Below are 22,747 nucleotides of genomic sequence, written 5' to 3' on the forward strand. Positions count from 1 at the left end.
AAAGTGGTTGTCACCTTTGTTGATTTCAAGAAGGCCTACGACTCTGTAGATAGAGAAACACTTAAAAAATACTCCAGGAATCAGGACTAGATAACAAAACCCGCAGACTCATTCTAGAATCCTTGAAAAACACCCATTCGAAGGTCAAATTTAGAGGTGAGATCTCAAAAAGCTTTAAGATAAAAACTGAAGTGAGACAAGGGGATGGACTCTCCCATCTTCTCTTCAACTGTGTCGAAAAGGTTGTGACAGAATGGCGCAAAGAACTGACCAATTTTGGTGTCCAGAGTGATGTCCACCTGGGCCGTAAGCACGAAGGATTGATTATAGATTCCCTGGCTTTTGCAGACGACATGGCACTGATTGCTGATTCTCTTGAAGTGGCAACAGTGCAGGTAAAGTGTCTCGGAAAACAGGCAGCCAAATTGGGTCTTCAAGTGTCGCTGAAGAAAACAGAGTTCTTCACCAACATCAAAGAAGCCACAAAAGAGACGTTACTAGACAAGGGAGAGATCAAAAGGACTGAGAAATTTAAGTATCTCAGCAAATGGATTGAACCCAACTTATCAGAAAAAACGTCACTATTCATGAGAGTCAACAAGTTGGAACTAGCCTATCGACTGACTATGAGCATCTACAAGACGAAATGCCTGTCATGCAACCTGAAATTTCATTTCCAACCTGAAACTTAAGTAGTACACATCAGTTATACGACCAGAAGCCCTGTATGCCATGGAATGTCTTTCTACGACCCGGAGAGGTCTGATGGAGAAATTGGAAGTCAGAGAGAGGAGAATCCTCAGGAAGAGCCTAGGCCCAGTAGGAGCAGCTGTGGAACTCAGAAGGCGGCACAACTCAGAGCTCTACGAACATATCGAGAGGCTCTCTGACTGTGCAAGAAAAAGAAGGGTAGCTTTCATAACCATGTTGCAAGATTGCCGCCAAACACGCACCTTGAATGAAGTCCGAGTATTTCAGGAAAAGCCCCGAAGAAAAGGTACCCCCTGGACAGAAGAAAGGAAGGAGTTGCACCGACAGTAGTGGGCTAAGATCAAAGCCCAACAGTTGAATAAGCGTGGTCCAAAGTAGGCCCATTCGAAACAAGAAGACGAAGATACTATAATGCTGCAACCAACGCGATCATTTCAATATTTTTGAAAGGAGGCAACCTCGGCCATTGTAATTTACAGTCTGTTATAACAGCAAGTAACGACACTTTTCAGGAATTCGATTGAGATCAAAACAAGGTGCAGGATGTAGGCACCGACAATTCGAATGTTATGGTATGTGTTAACAATGGTGTCCATCAGATTTTGAAAAAAGACACTTCGCAGTTGATTTTTATAAAGTGCGTTTACTAATCAAGTCAATTTGCTACTCCCGCTGCGAGTGAAACGGTGGCAATAAATCTTGACTTCTCATTTAGAGAAACGTACAATTGGTTTCCGTGTCTTTCAGTTGATCAACAGTTGTAATGTGGTATTTGTCAAACAGTCAGTGAAGGACCAGAACCTCTCAAAATTCCAAGCGTATGTGATGCACGATGGTTGTCCATGGACTCTGTGGTAACAAGAATTGCAGACGTCGGTGTGACCGATGTGTTTTAGCGCTTTAGTTTGCTACAGTCGCAGGTTCGAATCCTGCCTCGGGCATGGATGTGTGTGATGTCCTTAGGTTAGTTAGGTTTAAGCAGTTGTAAGTCTAGGGGATTGATGATCTCAGATGTTAAGTCCCATAGTGCTTAGAGCCATTGCAGACGAGTGATTAGAACATAGGACGCACTTTGAAACAACCCGAATCAAAGGCCGGCCGGAGTGACCGTGATGTTGTAGGCGCTACAGTCTGGAGCCGAGCGACCGCTACGGTCGCCGGTTCGAAACCTGCCTCGGGCATGGATGTGTGTGATGTCCTTAGGTTAGTTAGGTTTAATTAGTTCTAAGTTCTAGGCGACTGATGACCTCAGAAGTTAAGTCGCATAGTGCTCAGAGCCATTTGAACCATTTTTTGAACCGAATCAAAGCCAAGTGTCACACTGCAGAAATGCTTTATGTATTGTTCTCTGATAAATGCAGTTTGGTGTATTTACTATTTTTGAAGTCGGTTCTTTCAGATTTGCAGATTGTCAATAAACATTTTGTATCCAGGAGCGGAGATCCATGCAAGCTATTAAATGACTTTTTGTGTTAATACAGGCATTAAGTTTTGGTCCCCACATATCCAGTGGAAAGCAGATTAAATTTAGACTTTGAGAAGCACTTAGATCCCAAACCACATCTAGGATATAAATTCTAAATAAAGAAATGACTGATGAACTCAATCACACCCAGAACAAGAACACGTCCTACATCAAAGATGCATCAAGTTTGTCTGTCAATTAATAAATCGTTTGATGCAAAGACTTCCACACACCATTGAAATTTTGAGCAAAATTTCATTCTTTCAGTGGCTAATTCTCTTCGAGTTGTTAAAGACTCATTGATTCCTATCACTGAAACGTGCAGCACTGATCTTGCTACAGTAACAAAAATTGGTTTTCAGTCGCTAAATTTAACTCTTATCAAATGGTCAAAAATCGCACACACTGTTAATTTCTGGCTTGAAGTGGTTAAATATAAAGATGCAGGTGACAGCAACCCATTTCACGAATTGTCAACGTTTGCATTGTCACGCCTATAGTTACTACGGTCAAATGCAGAAGTGGACACACATTTTAGCGACATGAACGTTTTTAAAATTTAAGCAAAGAGTAGAATGACGTTTGAAATGATAAATTTGCTGTTGTCGATTCTAGCAGAGATGAGAAGGAAGAAACAATGTTGCCACAATTATGAACTGCCAAGAGAAGTGCTGAAGCAGAGAGGAGCTATTATGTCACACAAAACATCTGAACGTACATCATACACTACTATTTTTGCATCTGGTGTTGAAACTTCTGTCGAGGAAGACGTTATTGATCCCGAGCTGTTCATTTTCTCTTAGGTAAGTTCACTTTGACAAATATCGTAATAAAGTTCTTTCTTTAAACATAATGGATAAAATGAATTATCTCATATTTTTGGCTATTCTACTTTAAAGGATTGTTTGCAACATGGACGTTGATATATTGCAAAAACGTAGATATAAGTTGAGAATATACATAAAGAATTACTTAAGATATTAATTAGTATAAGCGGTTGTACCGATTGTGGCATGCAACCGCTGAAACATTAGAATAATTACGCAGTTCATTTGTCTAGCCGAGAAGGTGGCACCATTTTTGTTCTTGTAGCGGTCGCATATCTGCCATCGCTGCAGATAATTATTTGGCACTGCGCCATTATTACTATTACTATTTTATTGAGACGCAATCTCACTAGGCGTAATCATAGTTACACACAGCAAAAGAATGAATGTAAATATCTATGTCATTTAATTTAGTGTAATATTTTGTGAATACTGTGATATTTAATTCTGTGTTTCATTTATGCTGCAAGCTATTGTTCCAATTAAACGGCGTCTTGGCATGGCTAAAGGTTCCGTGTTACAAATCTTATGAATGGTCCAGCACGAGCCAATGCCTTGGAATTATTCAATCTACGAAGTGAGATGAAGAAATATTTTGAGAAGAGTTACTCACGGCCAAACTTATAATGAACGGGCCTTTCGCAAAAAGCCATTATCAAGCGCCCAGAATTTGTATTAAGCACGATTAGAAATTTATACTCCGATCACATACCGTTATCTTTATCTATTATTATTTGTCCGTTGCATGATATTCTCAAACCAGACCGGATAAGCCTATAAATTAAACTGCATGCTCAATGCTTAAAAAACAACAATCTAGTAGTTTTGTTAAGCGTATGAAAAAAAATTGGTGGGTTCTGGAGGTTCTGAAAAAGGTTTTAGTGGGAAATTAAATGTCACTGTTGGCAAAACTGCAGCTGGTTCCACGCTGCCAGTTGTGGGCAGGCTGCCTTCAGTGTGTTGCCAGCCTGTGGATTTTTTTTTTTTTTTTTTTTTTTTTTTGAGAGAGTGAGCATTTAATTGCTGACTCTAACATAGTGTAGTAATGGTTATGGTTCACACAACAGCAAAAATAGACATTTCACGGAAATTAAGTACAGGACAGGGAAATTAAGTACACGCCACCCGCCAACTGCCATTTGTACAACCAACAGTCAGCATTCTTGCTATGGGCACAATAGGTTTGCTTACACAACAGTAACACACGTACACTAATATAGGTATGTCACATACTGCGAAAATAAAGTAAAACAGCTCACGGAAATAATTATACGACACCCCCTTACTGTCATTTGTTCAACCAACAGTCAGCACTCCCATTGAAGTAGATATTGTTAGTTCAAATTTCCTTTCGTATGCACGACTTAAATCCTCACTATTTATGAATGAGTATTCCGAAATACCGTGCAACTTGACTTGGCATTATTGTCATTGTTATAGGCGAAAGAAGCTATAAGAACAAAGAAAATCGTAGGACTAACCGGTGATCGAACCCTAAGTCCAACGTCTGTAGTCTGTAACTTAAGCCACTGACCTACAATGGCACATTTCTGAACAAGCCATTAATAAGTTATATATAAAACAGAAGCTGCACTGAGCCAACAGAACAAATGTTCAAATGTGTGTGAATACCTAAGGGACCAAACTGCTCCTGAGGACATCGGTCCCTAGATTTACACACTACTTAAACTAACTTATGCTAAGAACAATATACACACCAATGCCCTAGGGAGGAATCGAACCTCAGGCGGGAGGGGCTGCGCAGTCCGCGACATGGCGCCTCAAACCACGCAGCCACTCCGCGCGGCCAAGAGAACAAATAGTCATTTTGTACAAGAAGTAAAAAAAGAAAATACAGTAGCATTATATGCTATGTAATTTACAGATAATTTGTTGGCGAATAAATTTGTTTGAATGATATACTTATTCGGATAATTATTCAGACAGAAACCTGTTCGAAAAATAATTATCTATTTTCTTCAATACTCATTACGCATTCTTTCTTTTTCGGTTCATGTTATCAAATGTAACGAGTCCTACTAGTTCATTTGCTCGATTCACTCACGAAAGCCTATGGTGTAGCTGGATTGAAAATTTGTGTTAATTAGAAACAAAGTTGACAATTATAGTCTGTTGTCACACTCTCAACGTATATCTTTATAATTTGTTCTGTTCAAAATATGTCTAAATGTCAGTGCGATTTCAGCAGCTAACTGAAAGCGAGAATTAATTTATCATCTGTTATTTCACGGGAATAGACAGCTCCACAACTATAGCAATGACCTTCAATAACATTCAATATTCGGTTATCACTTTAATTTTTGTAACACTGTGGTAACAGTGAATCTCAGGTACACAGCACCCAACCTCTCCATAGAAAACATGGAAAATCGGCAGCTAAAAAGAAATTCTAATTCTAAATACATTAGAACTTTCGTCAGGCCCATTAATGCTACTACGCTGTGTCAAAGTTGTATCGGTAGAATCTATGTTTCATTACGGGCGAAGTAAGGCCACGTTGCCCAACACTCCATGGGCAAGTACCACGAGATACCGAGTCAGTGAACTGCCAACCTCATGCCACTGAATCTGCATGCACGTGCACAACCAGTGATGTAGATGGGCGCTACTCAAGCGGGTTCGCCATGCGGATGCCTTGTTAGTAAGGTCTCTTGCATAATTTTAATTTTAATAATTAACAGCCTCAGTTTCACCGTTTACCTAGAATTTACCTAGGTTTCAGTCGGAATAACCCAGCCTTCTTCAGAATAACAGTAACTACAGTTTATCCATAGTGGACTTCGTCAAGGTAAAACTACAAATCCAAAAATCATCGTCAGACTACAAAACTTATCTGGAACTGCCTCAGCCCCACTTCGCGAACACAAATTTTTGTATGCTAGAGTAATCTACACTAATAAATATACAATTAAGAGCAGTAACTTTTTGATAAATTATTTCTATTATTTTGTGTAATATTTTGGATTTAACATTTTTTGGACAAATTTTCCAGATATTATCAACCATAAAACTGTTTACAATGTCTAGATTAAAATTTTGTTCCACTTCAATACTGCTTCCATATAAAAAAAAGTGCCCCAAATATCATAGAAATCCTTCCAATAGTTCTTGATATATGTGAACCTGAAAAGACAAAATCTTAATTTGCATAAAAAAACGTTTTAAAGTTTGGATCAAATGCTTTAAAATTTTTTAAATCATACCTTAGCTAAGACTGTCCATGTATAAAGGAATAGGTGTCCCAAATATCATAGAAATCCTTCCAATAGTTTGTGATATATGTGTTCCTGAAAAGGGAAAACATTAATTTGCAGAAAAACCGTTTTAAAGTTTGGATGAAATGTTTTAAATTTTTTTAAATCATACCTTAGCTAAAACTGCCCATATCCATATCATTCCCTGCAGCTCTTTTAGCTCCTCTGCTCCTTTGCCCAGCAATTTTTTCTATATTCTGTACTGAAGTCTCTGCCTTCGCGATTCCTTGCTCATCGATGATCCAAACTATGTGCTCAGTGAAGACTTCAGGTGTAAAGACCAGCTTGCTGTGGATGTGAAGTATTTCCAGATTCCCATCATTAAACACTGCTGCTGCTTCCAGAGCAAAAGTCGCCACCAAATTGAAAACAAACACAGTCTTTGCACATCCCTTCCAAATAAGAGCGTTGAAAGTTTCATTTGAGTTCTGCGTTTTGCCATGCAGACAGTTTTCTAACAGTTCTTGTGAAGCCAGTGCTCGAAAAACTGTTTAATGGCCATTGAAATCTCATAAAGAAGGTTATTTTTATGGCTGTAAACTTCCCCACTTTCTTTGCTTTTCAGAAATTTGCGCCATTCATTAAAACATAGGTTATGTTGAGGTGAAGCGTCTGTCGATAAGTAATGAAACCAAATGGCCCACGCTGCCTTCCTCATACTATTCAAAACTGTGAAGTTATTTCTAATTCCAGCATCATAATAGAGTTGTAGGCTGTCAATTCTCTTCTTTGTTAGTCTGTTTTTACCTCCCTGTGACTTCCCATACTCTAGAAGCTTGCCTTTATTGTCTGCAACAAGTCTTCTGAGTCGTCCACCCATCCTCTTCTAGATATGACCTAAGAATTGCACTTTTTCAGTAGTGCAGTCTTTTCTAAAGGGCTGACTTTCAACTACGTTCATGAAAGCACTAGAGTCTCCGAATCTTAAATACTGTGTGTATCTTGCTCTATACATTTGCAAAGACCTTTCAAAAATGAGATTCATACCAGCAGCTTCCAGCCCACTACTGGATCCTACATAATTCCTCCTACAAACAGCTTTGTGATTTCTTGCCATTCTGTTTCCTTACCTGCATCATTATATTTCTTGTGTAAGGACCATGCAGAATAATATTTAGACATTATCTGTAAGTCTACTTCTTTTACACTGTTGACACTAATGACTGTTGAAACTTCTTGCAGTGAAGTATGCTCCCTCTTCATCCAGGAACTGTCACAGGAAACTGCAATATCTTTGATATTAGTTGTATCACAATTTTCTTGAATTGCCCCCAGGACTGCCATTTTCATTCTCTCTTCACTTGCTTCTGCAACTGTACTGAGGAGAGTAGTGTTCATTGCAGTAAATTTTGGGGGAGGACCAGGCATGTTCATAATACCACATAAAGGGTTTCCGCCATCTCTTCCAAATTCTACAAATCTTAGTCCATAAGCAAATATCATATTGGCTTCATACATTATATTACTGGCCCTTGATGTCTTGAATGATGTGTCAGCATCACAGTTTTGACGTAAAATGTGTAATGTACAAACCAAACGTTCACTCTTTCCATCACCCACCAGACTCACATATCTTCCACAAAAAGAGCACTTGCAGGCTTTTCTAAGTGCCTCTGCCACAAATTCTAGATCAAAATGCTGAAATCTGTATTTCTCTCATGATTTGTTGCTTCTGACACAGTACGTTTCTCAATTTCAAGTTTTGTTGCGCTTGGAGAGACGCTAATGTTAGCATCTGCAGGCCTGACCCTAACCTCAACATCAGTTTTTCGCCTTACACAGGAAATATGGGAATTACTATATTTTTAATACTTTACCAGGTCTAGTCATTGTAAAAAAAGATCAATATATTCAACCTTGCACAAAGAATGACACAATAAATCCAGTTTCATTCAAATTACACTAAACAGCACAAAACTTCTTTACAAAGCTCCACAGCCTTCTATACCACATTGCTTAGGTCACGAAATAATTCACAGCCTTCTATACAACACTGCTGTGTTGCATACAAAAAAATCACAGCATACGAAAGCTATATTTACCAGGTTTACGGGGAAAATTGAGCAAGAAAAGTTTTCCTCCATCGAGTACCTTGAAAAGTGGGCAAGGTGCATTACACTATTTACGGTTTTAACTTTTAATAACATTTGTAATTCGAATTTAAAAGAAAAAATTGGGATAATAACCTCATATTTATTTTAAAATAAGCAAAATAAAAAATTGTGATTTTTTCATGATTTCTGCCACCGCCTCTCCTTAAAAATGCGAGGGCCCTGTGGCTCATGGTATGGCCATGTTTTATTCTTGTCTTGTTTGTTATGGGCATCTCAACAGTTATTTAGCTAACCTCGAGTTGCACTTAAGAACAATAGACGTTTGTCACCGGCCAGTAAGTTTGTCTTGTGAAGTCCTACACCAAGAATTATGCTCACCTGGTGGCGCTTGAGTAGCATAAGGCACAATTTACTTTTATATTGCATTTGATTTTAGCTTATGGTTAGTGCCTGTTTAGTTTTAAAGGAGTTAGGTCCCCACCCTGAACTGAAGCCTAGTTGAGTTACTGCAAGTGCCTGTAAGAGCATACGTAGTTTGTAATAAGGGCTTATTGGTATACTCATAATTGGCTCCTAGCTAATTATAGTACTAATTCTGAGTTCAACAGTTCTAATAATCTTGTCTGTGGCTTATAAGGGCCGTTGTTTGCTTGTTATGTGCACTACTTCGGACAGCTAACTGAGTATATTGAGAAACGTCAGCTAAGAATGCTCGCTTGTGCCCATTCTGTGTGTTTTTTCTTTATGTTCACAATTTACGGTGGTCTGATTTAGATTAATGCATTTCCAGTTTATTTTAATAGCAATGCATAATGCAATGCTCACTAATAAATATGAAATACGAATTTCTTCAGGTTTTCTAAATAAATTTTGTGACAGTGCTTAAGTAATGTTTTCCTCTTTGGCTTTGCTTTTTTTTAATGTCATCAAAGGGTGTTGTTGTGCCTTGTGTTCTCTGTTACAGAGAAAAATAGTTACGATTTTTCTGCACCTTGCTCCTTCGGCAGCTGATGGGCTGCACGTCATCGTTGCAACCCATGTTGCAACGCTTCGGCGGGACTGGCCCTTGCCTCTAGCACCTGGGTCCATAAAGGGACATCGGGCTTCTGGATGGGCACTTCATCCACCCAACTGTTGATGCACTACAGGAAAAAAGAAAAAAATTGGAAAAATAAAAGAGAAATGTTACATTAAACATTTATGTTAGCTCTGAACATCCCTCGTAAACAACCAGCAGTCCACTTCCCCTTTACCATACTCTCTGGACGTATCAGCGTTTGACATATTAACTCCTCTTTGGCGAGAGGTTGCCAACTGACAGCTTTTCTCCCATTTCACAATTGTAACTGGGACATCACAAATTATAAGTGCAATAAGTAATTCAAGAATATGTGCTATCTCACAGTTGTCCAAAAATCTTGTTACTTCGGAGACCTCTCTTTTTGACTTGGTAAAGAACGTTGTCCACAATGGGTACGATGTTTGAACACATCATTGCTTTAACTGCAGGGACGCATTGTGCTAGTAGAGGTAGTATGCCGTTGCCTTACTCCGATTTTTGAGCAACCATGTCGAGGCAGTTCGAGGGGGACCTAAATTTCACTGTGGACACAAAACCTCTTTTAGTGCTGCAAAATGATTTTTACTACATGTTCATATAAAAAGAAGACAGCAGTCGGTTTTGAGGTTGTCAGTGTCAAACCACAGGCTATTGGTAACATTTCACGAACCGTTCCAAGCGTGCAGGATTCCGTAAATATTCTCATGAATAGCACTGAGCTGGTCGTCGCGACTACATGTCCAAATGGTGTGCGTCGTAAATAACGGCATTTCCAAAGCTGCTCCCTGTCATATGTGAAACTGCACTCTCAGTTTCTTGCCGTACGGATCACCTAAAAATTTTATTCCTCCTATCTGTTTCAAGGAATTAATGGAAATACTGAGGTTAACGTGTAAGACTACTAATCAGAAACGAGCTGTTTAGAAACACGGTAGTGCACCTAAGTGGCTTTGGGTCCACTTTGTTTATTTTGTCGACTCATCATATGTCACTTGTCTTTAACCTCTTCTTGACCTTCAGTCTATTATATAAACAAGTCTGTCTCTTCCTCTCCCCCTCCCCCCTCTCCCCTCCCCCCCTCGCCCCTCCTCTATCATCTCCCCTAATTCCGGCGAATCACATTGTAGTATTAAAACGACAAGTAAAAAACGCTAAGTTCATGCAAAGTGTCAAAGATATTGGCCTCTGAATTACGTAAACACACACACACACACACACACACACACACACATACATACATACCGTATAATGTACCACCTCAGTCTCCTCTCAGAGCTCTCCATCTGGGCTGTGCTGGAAAGTACCCAAGCGACCTGAATTATTTATCAAAAAATTCGTCCCACACTTAAACAAATATCTGAATTGCATAAAATGACGAAAATGTTGTCAACTATGTTTTCATTACTGATTTCATAAAATCGTTTATTTACTGACATGTCAGTCATATTGGTAAATTTCATTAGAAGTTATTTAGGTTCGGTATGGAATATTAGAACGAGTATATAACACACACTAAGTAAATACTTAAAAACGAACATTTGCTCACCCAATGTAATGAACGAATTAGTAAAAAGTAGTTGCCAAACGTGAGTTCTTACCTTAAGTACTATTCCGGAAAATTTAAAAGAAGGGAAATAAAATCAACTGTTACTTGTCTTCATCAACAGATGGCTGCACTGGCGAGACGTTCAAAGTCTGACAAGTGTACGATAGAGTGAGTCACAACGAATCGTTAGATTAATTATCTACCGGATATATGATGCTTGACAGATGTTATAATGTTATTTTCAAATCTGCAAGATTGCATCAGCAACGCAGAAAAGTACAATGTTTTTGTGACAAATCGGTGTCAAGGACATGACTGCGAATTCTACAGTAAGAAAGTCTGAACACCTGCGATACAGTCAGGTAAACTTGTTGTGGAATAGGAGAACGAAAGCAGTTAAAAAGAAATGTTTGATTATGCAGTGTAATACTAGAACAAGTATAAGACATACTTTCCACAAACATATCTTGAAAACCAAGTCTGTTTATGCAATTTAACTAACTAATTAGTAAAATGTGGTTGACGAAGATGAGTATTACTTTAAACGCTATTCGCTAGGTCATCAATAATGCGAAACAAAATTAACTTCTGCTTTAAGCTCCTGTTGCTTGTCATTACGAAGTGGCGACATTCATAGTAGCATCTGAGTACCAAACTTCAACATCTACATCTGCAGCTACATATATACTCCCCAAGCCACCGTACGGTGCGTGACAGAGCGTAAATTGTACTCTGCTGGCCATTTCCTTCCAGCTAGACTCGCAATGCGGGGAGAAAGGACTATCTATATGCTTCCGTACAAGCCCTATTTTCTCATCTTGTATTTACGGTCCTTACTCTAAATGTACGTTGTCAGCAGTAGAATCATTCTGTATCAGCTTCAAATCCCGGTTCTACAAAATTATCACAATAGTGTTCCTTGTAAAGAACGCCGCCTTCCATCCAGATATTCCCATTTGAGTTCTCAAATTATCTCCGTAATACTTGTGTGTCGCTCGAACCTAGTGGTAACAAATCTAGCTCCAGCCTCTGAATTGCTTCGCTGTCTCCCTTTAAGCCGTCCAGGTGGAGACCCTAAACACTCAAGCAGTAACTACGTAGGCTTTCCCGGCGTAATAAGTCTTGAAAGTCTTTTCGGGTTTGCTGCCGGATCCTAAAATCAACTTGACTCGATATTTCGGCGAACCAACTGTTCGCCATCTTCAGGGAATGCTGCTTCTGCTGATGAGTCCCGCTGAGAACTGATGCAAAATTGCAATTCGACGCCCTATATAGGCCACCGTTCAGTACACGGCGCGTGCGCCGCCCATCACGGTTTCTGACTTCCAAAACAGGGAGGTGGCGCCGCCCGTAGTGAAACACTGCTGGCAACGATATATCGCAATCAAGGCCGCACCGAAGAACGTTCTGTTTTGATGCGACATAATACAGGATTCCACGTTTTGCTAAGAGGAAACCCATTGTCCCTGTTGATTAAATTATCAGCCAACCTAATTTCGATCGCCTCTTTATACACACTATTCCAAAAACCGGAAATGTTGGCAATTACAACAGTTTCCTCAAATTTCATTTTGTGTCTCTCATGACCCCACAGAAAGGATCAAACGTAAGACACTTTCACTGCTGAAAAACGTTGTCAGATGATTTACGTAAGAAATTTCATCCTGGTGCTGCCGTTCCGCCTAGGTTGTATGGTTTGCCTAAGTTGCATAAGGAAGGGGTTCCTCTACGCCCTATTGTTAGTAATTTGGGTGCACCGACCTATAACCTGGCAAAGTACTTATCATCTGCTCTCAGTCCATTTGTTGGCAAATGTGAACACCATATATCCAGTTCGGTGGATTTTATTCGACGATTGGGATCTTTGAAGTTGAGTCCTTCAGATCTGTTAGTGAGTTTCGATGTGGTATCCCTATTTACACGAGTTCCTCTGGAAGAGTCCCTTAGTTTGATCAGTGAAAAACTGGAAGAAGAGCGGGTGAAGCTTTGTCGTCATGTGCTGACCTCTACGTATTTTTTATTTAACGGTAACATTTTTGAACAGAATGACGGAGTGGCTATGGGTAGTCCTTTGTCACCCATAGTCGCCAATTTATTTATGGAGGACTTCGAGGCTATGGCACTGAGGACTTCAGCTTTGCAACCAACGTGCTTCTGGAGATACGTGGACGATACCTTCTTCGTATGGCCGCACGGACGTGATGCTCTTAACAGGTTTTTGGACCACTTCAACTGTCTTCATCCCCGTATCAAATTTAGTATGGAAGTTGAAAATGATGGGATGCTTCCATTTTTAGACGTAATGGTTTATAAAAAACCAGATGGAACTTTGGGACACAGCGTTCACCGAAAGCCGACACACACAGATTTGTATCTGCACCCTAAGGGTTGTCATCCACCACACCAACGTAGTGGCGTCCTTAGGACTTTGGTACGGAGAGCATATGCCATTTCCGACGCAGACAGCTTAACCCAAGAACTTGAGCATTTGATGACTGTTTTTAAGGAAAATGGATACACCGAGAATCAGATTCGTCGGGCTATGGAATTTGGACCGTCTCCAGAGGTGTCCGAAGAGGAACATAGATCTGTGGCCTTTCTTCCTTATGTTGGAGGCTTATCGTTTAAGATTGGACGAATTTTAAGGAGTTTTAACATTAAGAGTGTGTTCCGTCCACCCTCTAAGATTAGGGCTCTGCTCGGCTCTGTGAAGGATGATTTGGGACTTAGAAAACCCGGGGTGTACAAAATCCCGTGTCAATGTGGGAAAGCTTACGTTGGTCGTTCTATTCGCACAGTGAATGACAGGTGTGTGGAACATCGCCGTCACACGAGGCTACAACAGCCGGAAAAATCGGCCGTAGCAGAACACTCTCTGAATGAGAGACACAAAATGAAATTTGAGGAAACTGTTGTAATTGCCAACATTTCCGGTTTTTGGAATAGTGTGTATAAAGAGGCGATCGAAATTAGGTTGGCTGATAATTTAATCAACAGGGACAATGGGTTTCCTCTTAGCAAAACGTGGAATCCTGTATTATGTCGCATCAAAACAGAACGTTCTTCGGTGCGGCCTTGATTGCGATATATCGTTGCCAGCAGTGTTTCACTACGGGCGGCGCCACCTCCCTGTTTTGGAAGTCAGAAACCGTGATGGGCGGCGCACGCGCCGTGTACTGAACGGTGGCCTATATAGGGCGTCGACTTGCAATTTTGCGTCAGTTCTCAGCGGGACTCATCAGCAGAAGCAGCATTCCCTGAAGATGGCGAACAGTTGGATCGCCGAAATATCGAGTCAAGTTGATTTTAGGATCCGGCAGCAAACCAGAAAAGACTTTCAAGACTCAAGCAGTACTCAAGAATGTGTCACAGTAGCGTTCTATATTCGGTCTCCCTTACAGAGCAACCACACTTTCCTAAGACTTTTCCAGTGAATCGAAGCTGACCATTCACCTTCACCACTACAATCGTTACATACCCGTTCGGTTTCATTTCGCTCAGCAATGTTACGCCTAGATACTTAATCGAAGTGACTGTGTCAAGCCACACTCTACTAATGCTTTATTCGAATATTATGGGATTGTTTCTCCCATTAACTTACATGTTTCTACATTTACTAGCTACCATTCATCACCCCAATTAGAAATTTTGTCTAAATCATCTTGTATCCTCGTACAGTCACTCAACACCGAAACCTTACCGTACACCACAGCATACTCAGCAAACAGCCGCAGACAGCTGCTTACACCGTCCGTTAGATCATTTATGTACATAAATAATAATAGCGATTCTGTCAAACTTCCCAGGGACACCCCTGACCATACCTTTATCTCTAATGAATACTTGCCGTCGAGGACAACGTACTTGATCCCATTACATAAGAAGTCTTCGAGCCTCTTGCATATATTGGAACCTATTCCGTATACTCGAGCCTTCGTTAACAGTCGTCAGTATAGCACCGTCTCAAACGCTTTTCGGAAATCTAGAAATGTAGATTCTCCCTGTTGCCCTTCATCCATAGTTCACAGGATATCATGTGAGAAAAGCTCAAGCTGAGGTTCACATGAGCGATGCTTTCTACAACCGTGTTGACTTGTGGACAGATGCTATCCGTTTCAAGGAACTTTGTAATATTCGAACTGACATTATGTTCGAAGTTTTTGCAGAAAACCGATGTTAAAGATATTGGTCTGTAATTCTGCGAATTAGTTCTTTTTATCTTACATACAGAAGTCACCTGCGCTTTTTTTCAGTCACGTGGGACTTTGCGCTGGGTGAGAGATTAGTGATAACGCAAGATAAGTAAGGCGCCAATGCCGTAGACTACTCTTTATAAAATTTAAATGGGATCCATCCAGATTTGGTAACTTATTTGCTTTTTCACCTTTCAGTTGCTTTTCTACGCCAAGGATCACTATTACTTTGTTCTCCCTACGGGGGTCTGTGCGAAATTCTGACGGCGGCTTGTTCGCGGCCTCCTGGGCGAATGATTTCTTAATGATGATTTAAAACTTGATTTAAAACTTCAGATTTCCTTTTGCTATCTTCTACTGCCATGCCAGATTGGTCAACGAGTGACTCGATAGAAACCTTCGATCCCCTTAGCAGTTCTACATAGGACCAGAATTTTTTCGGGTCCTCAGCTATATCCTTTGCCAGGGAATGAGGATGGTACTTGCTCTATGTTTCGCGCATAGATATTTTTACAGACGCAGTTCTCTACTAACTTTTTACTGTCGGCATTTGACCATTCTCTTTTGAACAGAGAGCGGACAGTCTTTGATTCATCAGCATTTTCAGAATTTTGTTGTTCAACCACGGTGAATGTTTTCTGTCCTTAATCCACTTACTCGGCACACTTCTCCATAGATCGAGTTTCAGTCCGTTAAAAGCTTGTCAGTTACACCTCTATTTCCATCGTACTGGAACTAAATATTGTCCAGTCATTATGTGAGTGGGACGTTAGAAACTGATTATTTGGTCTTTCTAGCAAAAATAATCTCCTAGCCTTCAGAGCTGGTTTATTAACTTTAGTAACCATTGTCGCTATGATGATATCACGATCACTAATCCCTGTATCTGTAGTGACACAGTGAATGAGTTCAGGGTTGTTCGTAGCTACAAGGTCTAAAACATTTCCACTGCATGCAACCTGTCGAACTAGCTGCTCAAGGCAGTTCTCGTAAAATGCATTCAAAAGTACTTTGCAGGACTGCCAGTCTGTGCCCCCTGCAGCCTATACTCGGTACATTAAAGTAGCCTCCAACTTATATTACACAATCTGCGTATTTCCAGGCTACTGACAAGGGAACCTCCCCATCGCACCCCCCTCAGATTTAGTTATAAGTTGGCACAGTGGATAGTCCTTGAAAAACTGAACACAGATCAGTCGAGAAAACAGGAAGAAATTGTGTGGAACTATGAAAAAAATAAATCTGAGGGGGGTGCGATGGGGAGGTTCCCTTGTGAGCATAGACTTTCTTTGAATGACTCTAAAATTTTCACAGCGGAATAGGGTTATCAGTAAAAACATCCAACAGTTAACTTAGCTTTCACCTACACATATTATACGTATCATACGTATCAAGATAACTTCACAATCACTATCAGAATAGACCTCAGTGGGGACAATATTTTAGACGACTGCAATGAACAGCCGTAGCCTAAGACGTCTACTCTGTCTTTACGTTATACAGTCCATGACTACCTAAATATTTCAGAGCTTTTCTGCTTTGAATTTCAGTTAGTTTTCGTCCCGAGAAAAATTTGAGCTTGACAAATTTCCTGGAGGGCAGTAAATTCAGGAATTTTCTTATTTATACTTCAACAGTCTACTAGTAAAATTTCGAGAGTCGAAGTGTCTTTACTCTGAGCGTGGTCAGATTTTCTACAGACATGTCGACTGGGGAGTTTTGATCAGAGTACCTCAAACCACCTCCCATTCTAAAAAAGAACCGCAGTGTGCACTCCACAAGTATTCTGCTACCCGAGGAACTGCTTCCTTTGTGCAGTGCACCCCTGACATATCAAGGAGAGTCCTACAACTGTACCCGATAACACAGGTCCATAAATCTGCAGTCAAGACCGTCACAGAGTGGACGAAGCATTTGGATGGACCTTCTACACGGCTCCAAACCAAAGGACCCCAATAATCTCTGGGAACAATGCTGAAAACTGCGACCTCTGCTTGCACCTAGCGCGCGACGCCAGCACACTTCACCAATTTTGTCAGCCGCCCGTATGAACCGCGTATGATCTCAGAATCCAACGAGAGTCGTCCTTAGAGCTGACGTGTGCCACAACTTTCAGAGTGCAGCTATGAGGCTTCTGGCGCACCTTATTTACAGTGGCGACACATCATGTGTGCTTGATCATTGACCTATTCTTGACCCTGAATGCATTACATAATCAACCCCCTATCTTCCTCTTCCCATCCCTCATCTCCCCCCGTCCAGCTAATCACAGTACAGTATTAAAATGGTAAGTAAAAACGACAAGTACATGTAAAATGGCAAAGATGTTAGTCTCTGAATAACGTAAGCGCACGCACGCGAGCTCACACACACACACACACACACACACACACACACACACACACACACACACACACAACCCTGCACCCTACATGCTTAGCTTAAGCCACAACAGAGCATCAAATTAGATTCTCCACATTTGGCCCTATATCAGATGTTTGTGCTTCCAAGTATCTTAAAACACCTCCATGGAAAGAGGAGGGGGTGAGCGGGGCACAGGTATTAGAAATTACATCTTACCACGAGTTTGGGGGAATGAAGTTTGTTGCAACGACGTTTATATTCAGTACTCTAGATTCACTTGTAGCGTCAAATTAGAATAAAAAATTGTAGGTTTCGACGATAGCTTTCATTGTTGTCATAAAGAACAACTGACTGATGTAACCGGTGCTGTAACTGTCGTACATAAACAAAAACTGTCCCTGAGCAATCGTGTCACCTTGTGGCCAGGGATCTCGTCGATGTACAAATCCAGGGGCGCAAACTCTGCCGCTGGAACTTGATTTCACTGCAGGTAAATTTCACTGAAGTCTTTCAACATCGAGTGACCTCTTCCACAAACCATTAAGATTATATCCGTTGTCCTAATTAAAGTTGTTGCACATTCGGATCTCCACTGTCTCTTTGACGATCGAGCGAGTTTGATGGCCCAGTGGTCAGCACACTGAACTTGCATTTGGGAGAACGACGGTTCAAATTCCTGTCCACCCACCTAAACATGGATTTTTTGTGATCTGACTAAGTCGTTCGAGGCAAATTTCGTCGCAAAAGACTTTTTTCCTCTTGCTTCGTGGTTCCTCTACCCAACGACTTGTCGCAGCAAACCTTAATCGGTTCTTCGTTCTTTCCAGCTTATCCTCGTGGGCTTTCTCCAAAGTCACGTATCTGTCACTTCTGAGCGCTTCATCAATGTCTAGCTTACACAGCCATACAAGACCACACTCCAAATGCAGTCTTGAGGAATTTCTTATTCTTTTTGTTTATTAAACGACTTGTTCACTAGTTTTTCATATCACTCACTGAAAGTACGTTTTTCTGTTGCACTTCTTTTTCTGATATGCATGTTGCACCTGTTATCCTCTGTAGTTAATGCACTTGAATAAGGAAAAGTTATCAGCACTTTCAATTTTATTTTTTAAATTTATTCGTTACATTTCCTTTCCAATTTTGATTTGATTTCAATCATAACTGTGGTTTTTTTGTAGGTAATATTAAGTTCAAACATTTTCATAACTACCATACTCCAGTGCCTGCGTTATTCCAAATTACGATGCGATGTTCCTTCGGACATGCATACATGAGCAAAGGAACTGGAACTGCGGCGAGTACAGCCGGTATGAAATACACAAAATGTATTCGTAATTGCGAACATGGACATCCATCAACTGTGTAATGGAGTGGCGACATTGAAAATTTGTGCAGGAAAAACTCAGGCGCTGCAATATCGTACGCTATGTGATCAAAAGTATCGTGACACCCCCAAAAACAAAGGTTTTTCATATTAGGCGCATTGTGCTGCCACCTACTGCCAGGTACTCCATATCAGCGACCTCAGTAGTCATTAGACATCGCGAGAGAGCAGGATGGGGCTCTCCGCGGAACTCACGGACTTCGAAAGTTGTCAGGTGATTGGGTGTCACTTGCGCCATACGTCTGTACGAGAGATTTCCACACTCCTGAACACCCCTAGGTCCACTGTTTCCGATGTGATAGTGAAGTGGAAACGTGAAGGGACACGTACAGGACAAATGCGACAGGTCAACCTCGTCTGTTGACTGACAGACCGCCGAGAGTTGAACAGGGTCGTAATGTGTAAAAGGCATCAACTACCCAGACTATCACACAGGAATTCCAAAGTGCATCAGGATCCACTCCAAGTACAATAACAGTTAGGTGGGAGATGAGGAAACTTGGATTGCATGTCGAGCGGCTGATCATAAGCCACAATCACGCCGGTAAATGCCACGACGCCTCGCTTGGTGTAAGGAGCGTAAACATTGGACGATTGAACAGTGGAAAAACGTTGTGTGGAGTAACGAATCACGGCACACAATGTGGCGATCCGATGGCAGGGTGGGGTATGGCTAATGCCCGGTGAACGTCATCTGCCAGCGTAGTTAGTGCCAATATTAAAATTCGGAGGCGGTGGTGTTATGGTGTGGTCTTGCTTTTCATGGAGGGGACTTGCACCCCTTGTCGTTTTGCGTGCCACTATCACAGCACAGGCCTACATTGATATTAGAAACACCTTCTTGCTTACCACTGTTGAAGAGTAATTCGGGGATGGTGACTGCATCTTTCAACACGATCGAGCACCTGTTCATAATGCGCGGACTGTGGTGGAATGCTTACACTGCAATAACATCCCTGTAATGGACTGGCCTGCACAGAGTCATGACCTGAATCCTATACAACACTTTTGGGATGTTTTGGAACGCCAATTTCGTGCCAGACCTTACCGACCGACATCGATACCTCTCCTCAGTGCAGCACTCCGTGAAGAATGGGCTGCCATTCCCCAAGAAACCTTCCAGCACGTGACTGAACGTATGCCTGCGAGAGTGGAAGCTGTCGTCAAGACTAAGTGTAGGCCAACACCATATTTAATTTCAGCATTACCGATGGAGGGCGCCACTAACTTGTAAGTCATTTTCAGCCAGGTGTCCCGATTCTTTTGATCACATAGTGTACGTATCCGCCGACACCGGACAAGCGATTTTCAAGTAAAAATGTGTCCCCTATACGGGAATATATTGGACGTATGAGTATAGGTTGTAGACACGTGGTTAACGACAAATGAAAGTTTACGTCTGGACGTGAGTCGTGCTCGGATAGCCTAATAGTAAGGCAACCGCTCCCGGCAATTAGTAAATCCGGGTTCAACTCCCGGTCAAGCAGAAATTTTCGTTATCGTTATCCATCAACCATGAATAGGTTGATCTCCAGCGTGCTATTTTAGGCATAAACATTTCGGAGGTGGTCTGCCCATGCTTTCCCCCGACCATCGAAATGACTTACAGTGAGCTCTAAAAGTCTGTGATGTTACCCTGTGACCGTGCTATTGGCCTAACTTAAGGTCGAGTGCAGCCTTTCTTTGCCTCGGCGCTAAGAGGAGGAGAGTGGCAGCTCCACCAACCGACAGCCTTTTATTCTCAGGAAAGATTACCGCTACTCATTTGGTAGCTTACTGTGGGGATCTGTGGGCTTCCTATGCCTGCCGGTGTGGCCGAGCGGTTCTAGGCGCTTCAGTCTGGAACCGCGCGACCGCTACGGTCGTAGGTTCGAATCCTACCTCGGGCATGGATGTGTGTGATGTCCTTAGGTTATTTAGGTTTAAGTACTTCTAAGTTCTAGGGGACTGATGACCTCCGATGTTAAGTCCCATAGTGCTCAGAGCCATTTGAACCATTTGGGCTTCCTGGAGGGGATAGAACGAGAAATAATTCCCACCCCCTAACCGGGATTGAAACCTGAACATCTGGGGTAGGGGTCTAGTGTACTACATGCTAGATCACCACATCCAGAGTCAGTTAAGCGTGATATGATTTTCTTCATAGATGTAACTGAGCAACTGCCGAGTATTTCAACAAAGGTAAAAAGTAAGTCGTCAGCTGCACAAGAAAATCTTTATTTGATTCATTTTACCGGTTTCAACAGTTTAAACTGTCTTCTTCAGAAGTGAAATAACATAGGTTATTTACTTTCTGACGATGTGTGATTGGTATTTATTTGTAACAGGGCCCTGTCACAAGCTGTCTTGTTAAAACGCCTACCAACGTTTATTAGCTCACACACACTAGGTTTTACTTAGTACCTAGATAAGCTACGAGCACGGTTCGGCACACCAAGACAACTTGTAAACACGTGCTGGGACCCCTCACACAACTTCGGGTCGGCGTCCACTCTATGCTGCCGAAGCCCGGCTGTAGCTCACTTACTTGTATTTCCTTGTAACGCCCATTGTAGTGGGACGCGAAATTGAAGCGTCACTCATCCACCAGTGTCAGCCCAGTTTGCAGGTGAATATAAGTTTAATTTAGTTTTCTGTTTATGTATTTTTGTAATATTTGTAATGGTTGTGAATTGTCTAAAGTTTTGTATTTATTTTTTATGTTTCATGTACGGAGAGGGCGGCGCAACGAATGGAGAACGCATCTTCACTGCCGGGACCAGAGAGAAATTTGCTGGCCACTGCACGTCGCGGGCCGACAGCCAAAGAGCAACAGAAGATCCTAAAACCGAGTTGTTGCGTCGTGCTTCTAAAAACTGAAAAATTGAGAATTTGTAATGTTTCTACCACAATGACGTCATAGAAAGTTTAATCTTGTTGTAAATGTTCAGTCCTATCTTGTCAAGGCTCAGGTTCACGTCTGTATGTAGGAAGATAATAAACTAGTGGATGCTACTAAAGTTTAAATACGTGTTCCGAGAATTTATTTATGAAGAATTATGTTATTTATTTGACAAGATTATTAATTTTTGACAACGTTCATCGCGAGTTTGAGTCTTGAAAGTCTATTCAATGTGGTTCTAATATCTATTAAAGCAGATAACTTACATTAATATAATTTCTGAGGAGAAACAAACGACATCTAAATTGAAAAGTTTGCGCAGACCAATTGGACTGAGTGACGTAATTCTGCGCATACGACTCAAATGATGTTTTACAGTTTCGTTCAAGAAGCATTCAGAGACAATTTAAAAAGAGTTTAAATAATTTTGAAGTGTGTTGTAACTGACGTAGGTGACGAAGTCTGCACATGGTCATATGTCCAAAGAAAATCATTTATACAAAACTTACGTCGTTACACTACACCATCCACCGGCCGTCTCTGGGATACTGAACAGTTGAACATATCACTGCTGTTCCACTGGCCCATGGTTCCACCATAAGCTGATAATAAAATATGGCCTTCCTTTGTTTAGCTGTATTTACGTTGTAATGATGTTATATTTGTTACGTCTGCTTGCTTAACATTTGATCCACGGTTTGCTGTCGGTGTCAATGCTTTTGTTAATCATTTTATAGGGTTTTATAAGGTTTAATGGATACCTGCGCTTAAACCGTCGTAGACTTTATAACAGTTTACAAGTGCATTAGCGCTCCCACTATCTATATGCGTATGTTCAGTGCCCTTAATGTGAACAGTGTGTTGGTTGACTCTCGTCGCACATACTGTGTACTATTTGCCATTTGGCAGTACATTGTTTCCTGCTCATCACACATATCAAAGATTTTTATCGATGTCAATCTATGGCCGGCTGATGTGGCCGAG

This window comes from Schistocerca piceifrons, chromosome 2, assembly GCF_021461385.2.
Source record: "Schistocerca piceifrons isolate TAMUIC-IGC-003096 chromosome 2, iqSchPice1.1, whole genome shotgun sequence".
Taxonomy (NCBI): Eukaryota; Metazoa; Arthropoda; class Insecta; order Orthoptera; family Acrididae; genus Schistocerca; species Schistocerca piceifrons.